Below are 15092 nucleotides of genomic sequence, written 5' to 3'. Positions count from 1 at the left end.
ATTCTCGAGAATGCTTCGGTGGTATGGTGTCCGCATCAAGTCTCATGGTGTTTGAGAATCGAACGAGTGCAGAAACGTTTTGTCCGCATGGCGTTACGGAATTTACCGTGGCGAGATCCAGTTAAGGTGAAACAGTTTTGAATCAACTTCTAAGATTACACTAAAACTTCAAATGCACAAATCTCACAAAGAAAGCATCCAACAACCGTGCACTTTTTATTTTGGCTTTGTGCACTATCAGAAAGCTTAAAATAAGAAGATCAGAAACGTTTGCCAACTATTTGTCCAGTTTTGTGCCTTTGAAATCGTGAGTAGGGGCACAAGTCGGCCATTGTGCCGGCCATTTTTGGATTCGGAGATGTTTCACCTTAACCTGCCACCATATCCGGAGAGGTGTCAATTGTTAGGATTGGACACGTTGCAACGTCGACGGAAAATTCAACAAGCGTTGATAATTGCAAAACTCATCAATAGAGAAATTGATTCCCCAGAGCTGCGTGGAATGCTCAACTTCCGTGTCCCGAGCAGATCGCTGCGGAATACAACCCTGCTCGAACAAAGATTTCACAGAACCCTGTTTGGTTACAATGAACCGATGGCAGCATGTATTCGAACGTTTAGCATAGTGGAATATCTTTTCGATTTCGATGAGAATATTGATAAATTTGCTGGAAAAATCAACCGCTCAAGACTCTTTTGACTCTTTGTAATAGTTTATTTTATTATTTGACATGTTTTGTAATGTTTTGTGATGAGATGTATTGTGATATGATGTCTAATTGTGTTTGTATTTAATTTTGTAAGTTTAACCAGTTAAGTTTATGTAGACTATAAAGTCCGATAAACAGAATACCTAATAATAAATAATAAATAAATAATAAATAAATAATAAATAAATAATAAATAAATAATAAATATAAATAGATCAACAAAAAAAAAACTATTTAAGTTCTTTTATCGCAGATTTACATTTTTCTTTTCGTGATTCGATTATTTGGAGTGACAACAAAATCTACACTCCGGATAATCGAGTCCGACCTGTATTTGTTTGTTATAAAAATGCAAACGTGTTTTTCAAATTAAGTCCTTCAGAATTCCGTCACAAGCTTCGAGATTTTCATTTAGGGATGTATTTTGTTAGAAATTTTCCCTTAGGTGCCTCATTAGACAATCTTTCAATGTACATGCAGCGGTTTCGAGTTGTTCCGAAACTTTCCTTCTAAAATATTTCTTTGTATATTGTGGCAAGTTTTGTTTCTCAGTTAGCGCATTTTTTCTAATAAAATATATTGTTATTTTGGCTGATTAGTAAATAAAATAGCACTACAATATTTCCTCTTCACTGAACAAAACTGAAACAACATATTATATAATTTGAGCATGAGCATGAGCATGATTGACCGCCCGCAGTTGCTACTACGTTATTGCAAGAACAGCTGTACTTACACAGGGAACCAATAGATACTACTCAGGATCAGTAACATCTTCAATGTGTAAGTACTGGTGCTCTCATTATTATAGCAAACAATACCGGCGCCGGCTGCGTTCGAATGCAGGTCAATTTGGGAATGGGAGGGAAATGTTGACGTGTTACTTGCTTTATGGAAGCCGAGGAGTCCTCTTCACTTCCACAAGAAAACACTGGGAGTTTGGATATGGGCAAGGATTCGTTTTGGTAAACGATAAAGATATATTTTTAAATGAATACGTGAACATATACACGAATGATCGATACCGATAGTGCGATTGCTAAGCGAACCGGACACGATCTGAATTCCGTCGCTCACCCACAAAGGAGCATGCAACAGATTCAATGGATCAAACACTACTGACGCGTCGATACTTTTTTTCACACGCACACTTTGTTTCGTTTTTTTTTTTCAAAAAACGCGAACCGGACACAATTGATCCGGATTCCGTCGCTCGCCCTCAAAGGAGCATGCAACAGATTCAACGGATCAAACCCTCTGAAACAACATATTTTATAATTTAAGCAAAAATGTGATGAGTTACAAGTTTCATTTAAAACAAATTATTACTCATATTGCTATTTTCGAATCACATTCGAAAAATGTAACAGCTCGTTAACCATAACAGTTCGTGCCACATCGCAATCGAAGAGCCCTATGAATATGCTATACTCTTTCTCGTTTGTTATGTGGTGAGAGAGCGTTCAAGAGCAGCAACCTCACAGACTACAACGGTATCTAGCTATTCCGGTGATTTATGTTTTGCATAAACAGTGGGTGGTGTATTTCTGTTTTTTTTTCCTTTCTTGGCTCGTTACTTTCCATGAACGATAAATGTCATGCGTGTTGTGTGCAGTGCTGGGAATGGTAATAGTAGTAGGCTTGAATTTCGCGAAAATCACGTGGCTCTCTCACTACAGTAGTTTAAAATCGTGAATCTCATCAAGTAGCCTATATTGGGTACATGAATTTCTCTAAATCAGTAGTGTCATTGAAGGCTGTAAATGCGGGAAATGCAGCGGGAAATAGAACATTTTTCTACAGAAATTTTGGGTTGCCCATAGCAACGAGTGTTTTGCAATTTTCAAGGCTCTTTGCCTACAGCAGCGATGGGCGTGAGTTTCACTGGCTTCACTGACTGTGATTGGTTTTGTTTGACTACTGTAGAGTCAATTTCAGATTTATTCTCAACCCTGGTTGTGTGAATGCAGACGAATAAATAAGATAAAATTATGGCTCGTGTGTCAATGATCGTTAAATTTTCAAAAGCCTGCTTTGAATGAATAAAAGCGCACATGTATGAGAAACTGCACCCAGATTTTTATAACAAATTATGTTCTAATTATATTTCAAATTGAAACAAATGTAAAACAGCACTAATTTTAACTGAGTGATTTTATGGACAATTCAGCAGATATTAATAGACAGCCTGGTTCTCACATGAATTTGGGTTTCATCATCTTTTCCAAATTGGTGACTTAAAACCTTAACCGTTATACAAACTGAAGACATAAAAGCAAAACGGACCGATGAAATCCATTTAATTCTTTTTAACCCGTTCCACCCATCAAATGGAAACAAGTTCAGATTGCTACCATTTTGGCCATTCTTGACAGATTGTCTTCATTTTAGTTCGAATGGAATCGCCTGGATTTTTGGTATTTCAATCATCATTGGAATTTTTGGAAATGTCCACCGGTTTGGAATGGGTCAAGTCAACTAATTGATATAAATTTGACTCAATTTCAATGTATACTTTTGACTACGGACGTCATGTTAGAACTAAATTAGGCAATGGGACCATCTTTGGCCTCGGGTATTTTTTCGGTTATATATAGGACCTCCGTGGAAGTGAACCCAAATAGGCCAAGTTTAGTTTTTTTTCTGAAATGGCATATTTGGGTATTGAACATTATCGTTTTGTGAAAGCAACTCAGACCTGAACGAAAAAAGATCATTTCAACGGTATCGTCCACATAGAAATAGAAGAATAGTTGACAATTTTCACTAAGCTCGAAATTTTCCCATTTTGTTAAAAATGGGACATTTGGACCTATTATCTAAGTGGCCAATATTCTTAAAATGATTTTCCACGACCTGCCTGCGTTAGCTTTTGCAAATGATGAAGTTTAATAATCGAATTTGGACGGTTTAGAACAATCATAAAATTGGCCTATCATCGGCGAGGTTCTGGGGAAGTCCCATATATATTACTGGGAAATACCCAAGACCAAACCTGGTCTCAGTGACTTATTTAGTTTTCACATGACGTCCGTAGTCAACATTATAAAACAAGTTGAGTTGAAGTCAGATTTATACTGATGAGTTGGGCAAAAGATGATTGAGAAGCAAGTTGGGGTCATTTTTAGCCGACTTGATCCAGTGACCCACCGTTTTAACTCCAAACCGGTGAGAATTCCCAAAAATTTTACTAATGATTGAAACATTAGACATCCAAGTGATTCAGTCGAACTAAAACGAAGACAATCCGTAAAGAATTGCCAAAATGGCAGCAATTTGAACTTGTTTCTTTTTGCTGGGCGGATACGGGTTAAATAGGGTAATGAATTACTTGGAACAAAATGCTTTAAACTTTGCAACAAGGAACACTTCAATATGATAAATATTGTGGTTAATTATGAACACAGAAGTTTTAAAAGATACCTTGCCATAGTTCCAAGAAAAGGATCGGACTCTTTACATTTATTTATTCTTCTGTTTTGAACGTTATACAAAACTAATGAACTCTTTCGTTTCAGATTGATGCAATGATACCAACGAATTGACTACTTTGAAGGTTCGTATTACTGAACAGAAATCAAGATTGTACATATATCAACGTCTAGAACAGAATTCAATTGGCATCGTGCCTGCCTACAATACTGAGCTTTAGAGACAAAAGGCTGGATTGTTGAAAAGTAGCCAAGACAACAGGTCGAATGGTCAAACGAATAAAAGTGTGTATTGACAAAAACATTCATTTGATACTGAGAAATGTCAGCAGAGAGCATCAATTTGTTTTGCGCTATCAAAATATAGCCAAATCAAAATTGATTCATACTTTTACTAGCATTTAAACTACGCAGAATCTCCATTGAAGCTCAAGCACGCTGAAAAACGCCACGACTTCGCCTACGTCAGCACAGTCAGCTAAAACCCCTCAATTATCTACGCGTAGCAGCAAGCACACACATCCTCCCACAGACATGACCAAACGCGTGACGTTATCGCGGAAATAAGGTTTCCCCAAAATTACCAGCGTGGTCGTCGATAATCGACCACCAGCTTATACGAGCAACGTCAGCCTGGTTGTTTGGCCGTGAGCTGAATTTGTAAAATCATGATACAGTAGACGTAGACGAATTACGCTGCGCTACGATTTGCTGACGACGACGCGACTTCCTCCAGTGCCCAGTTGGCTTTATTCATTTATCACCTATCAACAGGTTAGTCCCTTCGGCGTGGATTGACGGTGCTGGTTTGAGGACCCGACAACTCGATTACAACAAAATTGTATCTCGATTAATTACCTATATCATTGTTACAAGCAAAAAGTTTTGTTCTTTGCAAACAAAACTTGATATTGGCAATGTTCTCGAAACTTTAACAAATTTCATTGTAGAAGCAAGGGGCATTGAATACCAAAATGTGAAGTTAAGTTCGAATCCGTGATTATAGACGATGATCTTGAACTATTGATCCGTCCGCTAAACAAGAGGAGAAAACAATTTCAACGCACTCGCGATCCTGCTATAAAATTCATATGGTAGGATCTGCAAAAAGGAATTAAAAAACTTTTTTCTCTTTTTAAAAACATTTTTTTACAAACGATTGAAAATAAAATTTTAATTAGCCGCACCCTAATGTACATTCAAAGCAGTATATATGTAGGTAGTTCCAAAATATATTGGCAACAAGGGAACGAAAGTAAAAAAAAATGGAAAGCACTGAGCTACCTAAAAAAAATGGAATGGCGTTTGTGTGTCACGAGTTGGCCTGAAAACGATTCAACAAATTTTAATAATTGTTAGAAAAACGTGCCAACTGAATTCAAAACTCTGTTACAATTCTGTTGTAATCCACTGCTCGGGGAGTCAGTCAGTGACGTGTCTGTCACCGGCAAAACAGGACACAATTTATGGCCTTCGGGAGCAGCAGATCGGCTGATGCCCGTAGTTAAAACGTGATATTCGGACAAGCATGAGCCTCCTTAGGTCGCGCACCGGCGGTTTTGGTTTGTGGTTCCGGCGAATTGGTGTCGCTGTCGGCATTGTTATCGTTATTACGGGGTGATTTGATTTATGATTGCAACCTACTGTTTGTCGTCTCATACGAGGAAATCGCATCGATGCGTAGGAAAATCGAACCGTACACAATTGCAATAATGGTATGGAACATGAATATTTATCGTGATTGGAACATTTCGGCAAATGATAATGGGATAGATGTTATGGTTTGCTCTTTGACTGTGAGCGAATAATTCGGCATTTGGTTTTTTTACTAACATTTGTTTGAATATCAAAAGTTTGTTCGAAGGTTTGATTTTCTGTTAAAATTTCAGCTAAAGTTTTGTACTTCTTTTTTCAGGAAAATATGCCAACTGAAAACATTTTCTGAATATATTACCCAGAATGATAAGCTACTCTCTGGAAGTTTCTTGATAATAATGTAGATAATTCTATCATCACCAGGATGTTTTTGGATTATTTTGGATGTTTTTTTATAATATAGTTATCACTTGTCCAATGACAGTCCCCCATAAATTGTCGAATAAATTTTCTTAATTGAGAATGCTCTCAAAATTATGAGCAACTCGATTTTCAATTAAACTAGCGGATCCTGAAAAAGCTTGGAAAGTATTACGACTTTTCGCAGTTAGGTAATAATAATAATATAAAATTGCTGAAACTATAAAATTGGGAAACAGAACAGCTACCGGAGGAGTGGAAGGAAGGGGTAATATGCCCCATCTACAAGAAAGGCGATAAGTTAGATTGTGAGAACTTTCGAGCGATCACCATTCTAAATGCGGCCTACAAAGCATTATCCCAGATCATCTTCCGTCGTCAGTCACCTATAATAAGCGAGTTCGTGGGAAGTTATCAAGCCGGCTTCGTTGACGGCCGATCTACAACGGACCAGACCTTTACTGTACTCCAAAAATGTTGTGAATAGCAGGTCCTAACGCATCACCTCTTCATCGATGTTAAGGCGGCATACGACAGTATCGACTTCGTAGAGCTATGGAAAATCATGGACGAGAACAGCTTTCCCGGGAAACTCACGAGACTGATAAGAGCGACGATGAAAGGTATGCAAAATTGTGTTAAGGTTTCAGGCGAACACTCCAGTTCGTATGAATCCCGCCGGGGACTAGGACAAGGTGATGGACTTTCGTGCCTGTTGTTCAATATTGCGCTAGAAGGAGTTATGCGGAGAGCCGGGCTCAACAGCCGAGGTACGATTTTTACGATATTCAGTCAATTTATTTGCTTCGCGGATGACATGGATATTGTCAGCCGAACATTTGAAAAGGTGCCTGACCTGAACACTCGTCTGAAACGCGAGGCAGCAAAAATTGGATTGGTGATGAATGCGACCAAGACAAAGTACATGCTAGCTGGTGGGGCCGAGCGCAACAGGGCTCGCCTAGGTAGCAGTGTTTCGATATACGGGGATACGTTCGAGGTGTTGTCGACCGCCTTGAATCCTTGCTGACGGCTGACAATAACGTTAGCCGTGAAATACGGAGGGGCATCATCAGTGGTAGTCGGGCCTACTATGGCCTCCACAAGAAGCTGCGATCAAAAAAGATTCACGCCCGCACCAAATACACCCCAACCTCTTTTTACGACCGTTATCGGGGGGTCGTAAAAATAATCGGTCGTAAAAAAATCAGGGTTATAATTATGTTTTTGAAAAATGCAACGTCTAGATGTGGAAATACTGATTCGACATATTCGGCAAAGTTGAAGCATGGTTTGAGAACTTTCCAAAATGGCCGTTCAAGTTTTCATATTTTGGTAATAGATGGCAACACTGCTCGATTGTTATCAAAAGAGCCAATTTTATGGGGGTGTGATATGCAAATACCAAACAAATTTAAAGATAACGATCCCGAATGTTCACCAAAGTTGAAGGAAGTGTTGCGTGCCATACAGTCGGCCGAATCACAAATATTCATGTGGCTGGCAACACTGTTTAGGAAGAATAAAGTAAAGATCAAAACCATCAAACTTGAGCGGAACAGAAAAATATAATGCTTAGCAACATAGCAATACTCTTCATCTGTAATCCAGTTTTTCATGAAGGGTTCAAAATTTTTTTCGTAGCTGGCAACACTGCTTAAGTGAAATTGCGCTACCAGGCAGTTGCGGATATCTCAGGATCCTGACCACTTAGAAAGATGGCGTCTTCGGCAAAGTTGTTCAGTAGCTCAAGGACTTTTATTATCAAAGCTATGAGATTCAAAATTTTTCCACCAGGCGGCGCTAGTGAGCATGAAACTTTTGTTTTGCGGATATCTCAGGATCCTAGCCACTTAGAAAGATGGCGCCTTCGGCAAAGTTTTTCAGTAGCTTAAGCGCTATCATTATAAAAGTTATGAGATTCGAAATTTGGCCACCAGGCGGCGCTAGTGAGCATAGAATTTTTCTTTTCCGGATAGCTCAGGATCCTAGCCACTTAGAAAGATGGCGTCTTCGGCAAAGTTGTTCAGTAGCTCAAGGACTATTATTATTCTTGCCAAGAGATTCGAGATTTGGCTACCAGGCGGCGCTAGTAAGCATAGAATTTTTGTTTTGCGGATAGCTCAGGATCCTGACCACTTAGAGGGATGGCGTCTTCGGCAAAGTTGTTCAGTAGCTCAAGCGCTATCATTATAAAGGTTATAAGATTCGAAATTTTGCCACCAGGCGGCGCTAGTGAGCATAGAATTTTTCTTTTCCGGATAGCTCAGGATCCTAGCCACTTAGAAAGATGGCGTCTTCGGCAAAGTTGTTCAGTAGCTCAAGCGCTATCATTATAAAGGTTATGAGATTCGAAATTTTGCCACCAGGCGGTGCTAGTGAGCGTAGAATTTTTGTTTTGCGGATAGCTCAGGAACCTTTCCACTTAGAAAGATGGCGTCTTCGGCAAAGTTGTTCAGTAGCTCAAGGACTATCATTATTCTAGCCAAGAGATTCGAGATTTGGCCACCAGGCGGCGCTAGTGGGCATCGAATTTTTGTTTTGCGGGTAGCTCAGGATCCTGACCACTTAGAGAGATGGCGTCTTCGGCAAAGTTGTTCAGTAGCTCAAGCGCTATCATTATAAAGGTTATGAGATTCGAAATTTTGCCACCAGGCGGCGCTAGTGAGCATAGAATTTTTCTTTTCCGGATAGCTCAGGATCCTAGCCACTTAGAAAGATGGCGTCTTCGGCAAAGTTGTTCAGTAGCTCAAGGACTATTATTATTCTTGCCAAGAGATTCGAGATTTTGCAACCAGGCGGCGCTAGTGAGCATAGAATTTTTGTTTTGCGAATAGCTCAGGATCCTGACCACTTAGAAAGATGGCGTCTTCGGCAAAGTTGTTCAGTAGCTCAAGCGCTATCATAATAAAGGTTATGAGATTCTAAATTTTGCCACCAGGCGGTGCTAGTGAGCGTAGAATTTTTGTTTTGCGGATAGCTCAGGAACCTTTCCACTTAGAAAGATGGCGTCTTCGGCAAAGTTGTTCAATAGCTCAAGGACTATCATTATTCTAGCCAAGAGATTCGAGATTTGGCCACCAGGCGGCGCTAGTGAGCATAGATTTTTTGTTTTGCGGATAGCTCAGGATCCTGGCCACTTAGAAAGATGGCGTCTTCGGCAAAGTTGTTCAGTAGCTCAAGGACTATCATTATTCTCGCCAAGAGATTCGAGATTTGGCCACCAGGCGGCGCTAGTGAGCGAATCCTGATATACCTAAAAAACAAAAGATTCATGCTCACTAGCGCCGCCTGGTGACAAAATTTTGAATCTCATAGCTTTTATAATGATAGGCCTTGAGCTACTGAACAGTTCTGCCGAAGACGCTATCTTTCTAATTGGTCAGGATTCGGAGCTATTCGCAAAACAAAACTTCTATGCTCACAAGCGCCGCCTGGTGGCGGAATTTTGAATCTAATAGCTTCTATAATGATAGCGCTTGAGCTTCTGAAAAACTTTGCCGAAGGCGCCATCTTTCTAAGTGGCCAGGATCCTGAGCTATCCGCAAAACAAAAGTTTCATGCTTACTAGCGCCGCCTGGTGGCAAAATTCTGAACCTCATAGCGTTTATAATGATAGTCCTTGAGCTACTGAACAGCTTTGTCGAAAACGCCATCTCTCTTAGTGGTCAGGATCCTGAGATATCCGCAAAACAAAAATTCTATGCTCAATATCGCCGCCTGGTGGCAAAATTCTGAATCTTATAGCTTTTATAATGATAGTCCTTGAGCTACTGAACAACTTTGCCGAAGCCGACATCTTTCTAAGTGGTCAGGATCCTCAGCTATCAGGAAAACAAAAAATCTATGCTCACTAGCGCCGCCTGGTGGCAAAATCTCGAATCTCTTAGCTACAATAATGATAGTCCTTGAGCTACTGAATAACTTTGTCGAAGACGCCATCTTTCTAAGTGGTCAGGATCCTGAGCTATCCGGAAAACAAAAAAATCTATACTCACTAGCGCCGCCTGGTGGCAAAATCTCGAATCTCTTGGCTAGAATAATGATAGTCCTTGAGCTAGTGAACAACTTTGCCGAAGACGCCATCTTTCTAAGTGGCCTGGATCCTGAGATATCTGCAAAACAAAAGTTTCATGCTCACTAGCGCCGCCTGGTGGCAAAATTTTGAACCTCATAGCGTTTATAATGATAGTCCTTGAGCTACTGAACAACTTAGTCGAAGACGCCATCTTTCTAAGTGGTCAGGATTCTGAGCTATCCGCAAAACAAGATTCTATGCTCAATAGCGCCGCCTAGTGGCAGAATTCCGCAATTGAATTACCACCATATGTTAGCCCTTGATCTTCTGAACAATTTTGCTGAACATCATGATCCTCTATTTTGAATACTTTTTAAGATAATGATCATTTATAAAAACGGTCGTTAATCTGAATTTCGGTCGTAAAAAAGTGGTCGGAAAAAGAACCGTCGGTAAAAAAACGGTCGTAAAAAGAGGTTGGACTGTATACCATGTACAAAACGCTCATAAGGCCGGTAGTCCTCTACGGGCATGAAACGTGGACGATGCTCGAGAAGGACTTGCAAGCACTTGGAGTCTTCGAACGTCGGGTGCTTAGGACGATCTTTGGCGGTGTGCAAGAAAACGGTGTATGGCGGCGAAGAATGAACCACGAGCCCGCCCAACTCTGCGACGAACCCAGTATCCAGAAGGTGGCCAAAGCTGGAAAGATACGATGGGCAGAGCATGTTGCAAGAATGCCGGACAGCAACCCTGCAAAGAAGGTGTTCGCGTCGGATCCGGTTGGTACAATAAGGCGTGGAACACAGCGAGCTAGGTGGGCGTATCAAATGCGTATCGATTTGGCGAGCGTACAGCAGAACCGAGTATGGAAAGATGCGGCAACGAACCGAGTATTGTGCGTGAAATTGTTGATTCAGTGTTATCTGTGTAGATGTTAACTAAATAAATGAATGAATGAACTTTTGGATTGTTCTTGGGAACTTTAAAGAACTTCTAAGAAGCCCTTGAGAATTCTTGTGAAAATATCTGGAATACTCTGTGCATTACAAATATATCTTCAAATAACCGTTAAAACTTTTGAAAACTAAAAAAAACTCTAGGCGTCCTAGGGATTCTTCCAAATTACTTTTAAATCACGAAGAACCTATATTGCCGAAGCAAGGAAAGCCAAAATTTGAGAATTCCTGTCTTAGTTCGTATTACAGAAATCGCGCTTCCTTCCCGCTTCGACTAATCTGATTGTTTTTGTGAATCCATAGGATTTCTTGGAAATATCCGAATTATAGATGCCAAATGTTTGAATGAAATAAAATCTTCGATAGATCAAATTTTGATTATGAAAACTTAGAATCGATACTTCGTAGAGTTTCCAATCCCGGGATCATTTCCCGGGATTCCCGTTTCCCGGGAAATGATTTTCTGTTTCCCGGGATTCCCGTATTTCCCGGGAAGTTGTATTTCAATAAAGAATTAACCATCTACATTCAAATAAAAACCATCGCACAATTTATTTTTCAAATCATACCTATCATTTTCATGTTTATTGGTTGTTTCCGCAATCGAACACTTATTGAAAAATGCATATACATATTTTTGTTCCAAGAAAGTTTATATGCAATACAATAAAAAGGAACTTTCGAAAGATCTTTTTCCTGATTTGGTAGGGCTATTGTTCATTCATGGATTTCAGTTGTTTTTTCTAGTCTTCAAAAAGAGAGATTGAAATGATTTTTTTTTCTTTCTTTATTAACGAGATTTTTAGCCCTGGGCTAGTTTATCTCGGGACCAACAGCTTTACTTCTTTTCCGAAGGAAGTCGTCACTTTTTAGTGACTATCTCGGGGATGGGATTCGATCCCAGGTCCTCGGCGTGAGAGGCGTGTGTTCTAATCACTACACCAGGTCCGTCCCCATTGAAATGAAGATGCATCGAAGCCAAACTTAAAATTTTCAAGAACACAAATCTGGAGAACCAAACACCCGTTTGAAATGAAAAATCACGGTAATAAATCTTCGAGCTATTTAGTGGAATACCTATAAGTACATGGAAAACCGAATTTAGTACTATACACCCTTAGATTAAATTACTAGGGTCGGTAAAATTTTACTGGGTTTTGGAACTACCGAAAAAGTCAGTAAAATGAAAACTGCCACGCGTAATTGAAAAGCAAATTTCACCATGTTTTATTTTTTATCGATACCATGCCCACACAGTTACGGATCACCCACAGTTACGGATCACTTTAACGTTTAACATCGGATAACTCACTCAAAACATAAAGGTTGGCGTAAAACATATTTTTCCCATGTCATACTATTTGTCTTCTACCATTTGTAATGTCAAGCACCACGTTAAACCGCTAAATAGCGGTGTTTTTGACAAATGTTTAGTTGGTACCACACAGCTATCATTATATGGACGTTTTCTGTAAGAAGTGCCGTCAGCATTCATAAGCTCCCATAGGCGGTAAAATTCAAATGTTATAGCATAAAACATGCTCGGTCGTTTCGATATAGTATGAATTCATCTTTGGAAAACATTTTTCTTGATTGTTGATTCTAAATACCGAATATTAGCACTTCTAACTAGTGATCCATAATATGGACCAGGAAATGATTTTTTACCACGGTTATGGATCACTTCCAAAGAATGTAGATTTCTGCCATTTTAAGCATTAGATTCGATATTTTCGCCCAATACCACTAAGGATGAAACTAATAAAACATCAAGATTTGTAAATTTCATTTTTAGCAGACAAAATTGGGGGAAAGCTTGGTGTAGAGCGAAAACAGTTCATGTCTCAGTTACTACAAGGCAGTATCACAAAAAAGGGCATTTTACCCTTGTTTCCAGCTTTAACACTGCTATTTTTTGCAGTAATATGTAACACATTGTTAACTTTCGCCAAATCATGCAATACAGATGCATTAAATTGAAAATATCTTGATTTTGCGCACTGATCCGTAATATGTCATAATTTGATCCATAATATGAAAATTGATCTATAATATGGTTTTCAGAAACCGATACAATTTTTAATTTTTATGCAATCCTATGTAAATATTACACTACTAACAGTTTACTAATTGAAGTTCCAATTTAAAACGATTCAATTCGTGCTTTTAAATTACAATTTTACGTTTTCCATGTTTCATTGAATTTTATAGGTTGGACTCCACACTATTTGATCCATAACTGTGGGGTCATGGTATAAGATATAAAAAGAAAGCTCTCTGCAAAATTTCAGTGAAAAATCTATGTTTTTCTATTTCTGGCATATTTTTTAGTTTACTGACTTTTTCGGTAGTTCAAAAACCCAGTTATTTTTACCGAACAAATTGAGTGTGCACGATTCAATCCCACTAGAGTTTGTATAAATTGACAGATTCGCGTATTTTGACCTAAACTGTAAGGCCGCTTTCAGTGTCGTGTACTAGAAGTCGAGTTTAGTACACGACACTGAAGACGGTCTTAGAGTTGAGTTCGAAATACGCGTATATGTCAAAGGATACAAACTCTAGTGGAATTAAATGGTATAGTACTAAATTCGCTTTTTCTTCTACTTACAAAAACTCAATCGATTGATCACAGCCAGTCAGTGACCAACCGATTAAGTTTTCAGCTTGAACGGATGTTTGGTTCTCCAGATTTGTGCTCTTGAAAATATGAGATATGGCTTCGCCTCATCTTCACCTTAAATGTTGGCAAATATTAATTGAACTTCTTACGATCCGTTAATAATGATCTTCACATGAACTTTTGCTTAATTTTATAAACTTTTTAGTTTAAAAGCCTACCAAAAAACTAAGGCAACAGATTTTTTTGAGAAACATAAATAAATTACTCGCAGAGAAGAGAAATAACCAATAATACTTAAAATATGGATAGTTAAAAAACTCCATTAAATTAGCTTGTTTCCCACGTTTTTAAGAATTTCCCGGGATCCCGGGAATTCCCTGGAAATGACAATTTTATTTCCCGTTTCCCCGGAAGTCATTTCCCGGGAAAATTGGAAACTCTAATACTTCGATATTCACCTGTGAACATCAATTTGAAAATATAAAATAAACTTCGTCCATATGACCTTTGCTTTGGCACGATGTGCACATCTTGAGCATCATTCTCAAATATGTCTCATTTGTGGTGTAAGCCATGTTGTCATCAATACGGAAAAAATGGGCAACCAATTTTCAATTAGCATCATTATATTTACACATCATCGGTAACGTGCCAATTGCACTACGAAATGCGTCCGATAATTGATTGCGTTTAACATTATCGATGGAAGAAGAATTCTGCATCAGAAAAATATGTGATCAGAATTCCACGGCACGCAAAGCGGAATTTCGTTTGCATCTACAGGGTAGGTGTACCAGTATTCGCCAGTCGTCAAATTATGTTCCGTGTAATTCGAGGGGTGGCCAATACTGGTACTATGGTAAATATTTCTTCATCTACCCTATAGAGAAGCTCCGGCAACGTTCGGGGAAGCGGAAAAGTTATTTAATGTATCGATTCAATTAATTGCAATTCGATTTTCACAGCCGGATGTCGGACGGAATTCGCTGCTGGAGCCGGCGAATCTGTCTTCCAGATGGTTTGGCGGTGCACCGCGAATGTAAATGTAGCCAGCGACGATTGAGGTCATCCGATTGATTTCCGCACGCACATGAATTTCGTGGTATGCGGTTGGTTGGCCGAAAAAAAGATCAAGAATTTAATTACGACGAGATTGGTGGAAACTGTTTGCTTGATGTAAATTAATTATCGACGGTTTTGGAAGACCTTTAAGAGTCTGAAGTTTATTGCGTTTTTAGTTGAAGATAAATCGAAGCCAAACCTCAAATTTTCAAGAGCACAAATCTGGAGAACCGAACACCCGTTTGAGCTGAAAACTTAATTGATTGGTCACCA

General features: G+C 39.1%; 1 protein-coding gene across 2 annotated transcripts in view; it reads left to right on the top strand.

The window, feature by feature from the left end:
- Window positions 1-15092, top strand: part of LOC5575216 (orexin receptor type 2) — a 641361-nt gene that overhangs the window by 164064 nt on the left and 462205 nt on the right. For both annotated transcript variants that reach the window (XM_021850013.1, XM_021850012.1), the window contains exon 3: window positions 4229-4266. The gene's annotated coding sequence lies outside the window, so the exon portion shown is untranslated. The remainder of the gene's footprint in view (window positions 1-4228; window positions 4267-15092) is intronic.

Source organism: Aedes aegypti, chromosome 3 (genome assembly GCF_002204515.2).
Source record: "Aedes aegypti strain LVP_AGWG chromosome 3, AaegL5.0 Primary Assembly, whole genome shotgun sequence".
NCBI lineage: Eukaryota > Metazoa > Arthropoda > Insecta > Diptera > Culicidae > Aedes > Aedes aegypti.
This window is presented reverse-complemented; position numbering and strand designations above follow the sequence as displayed.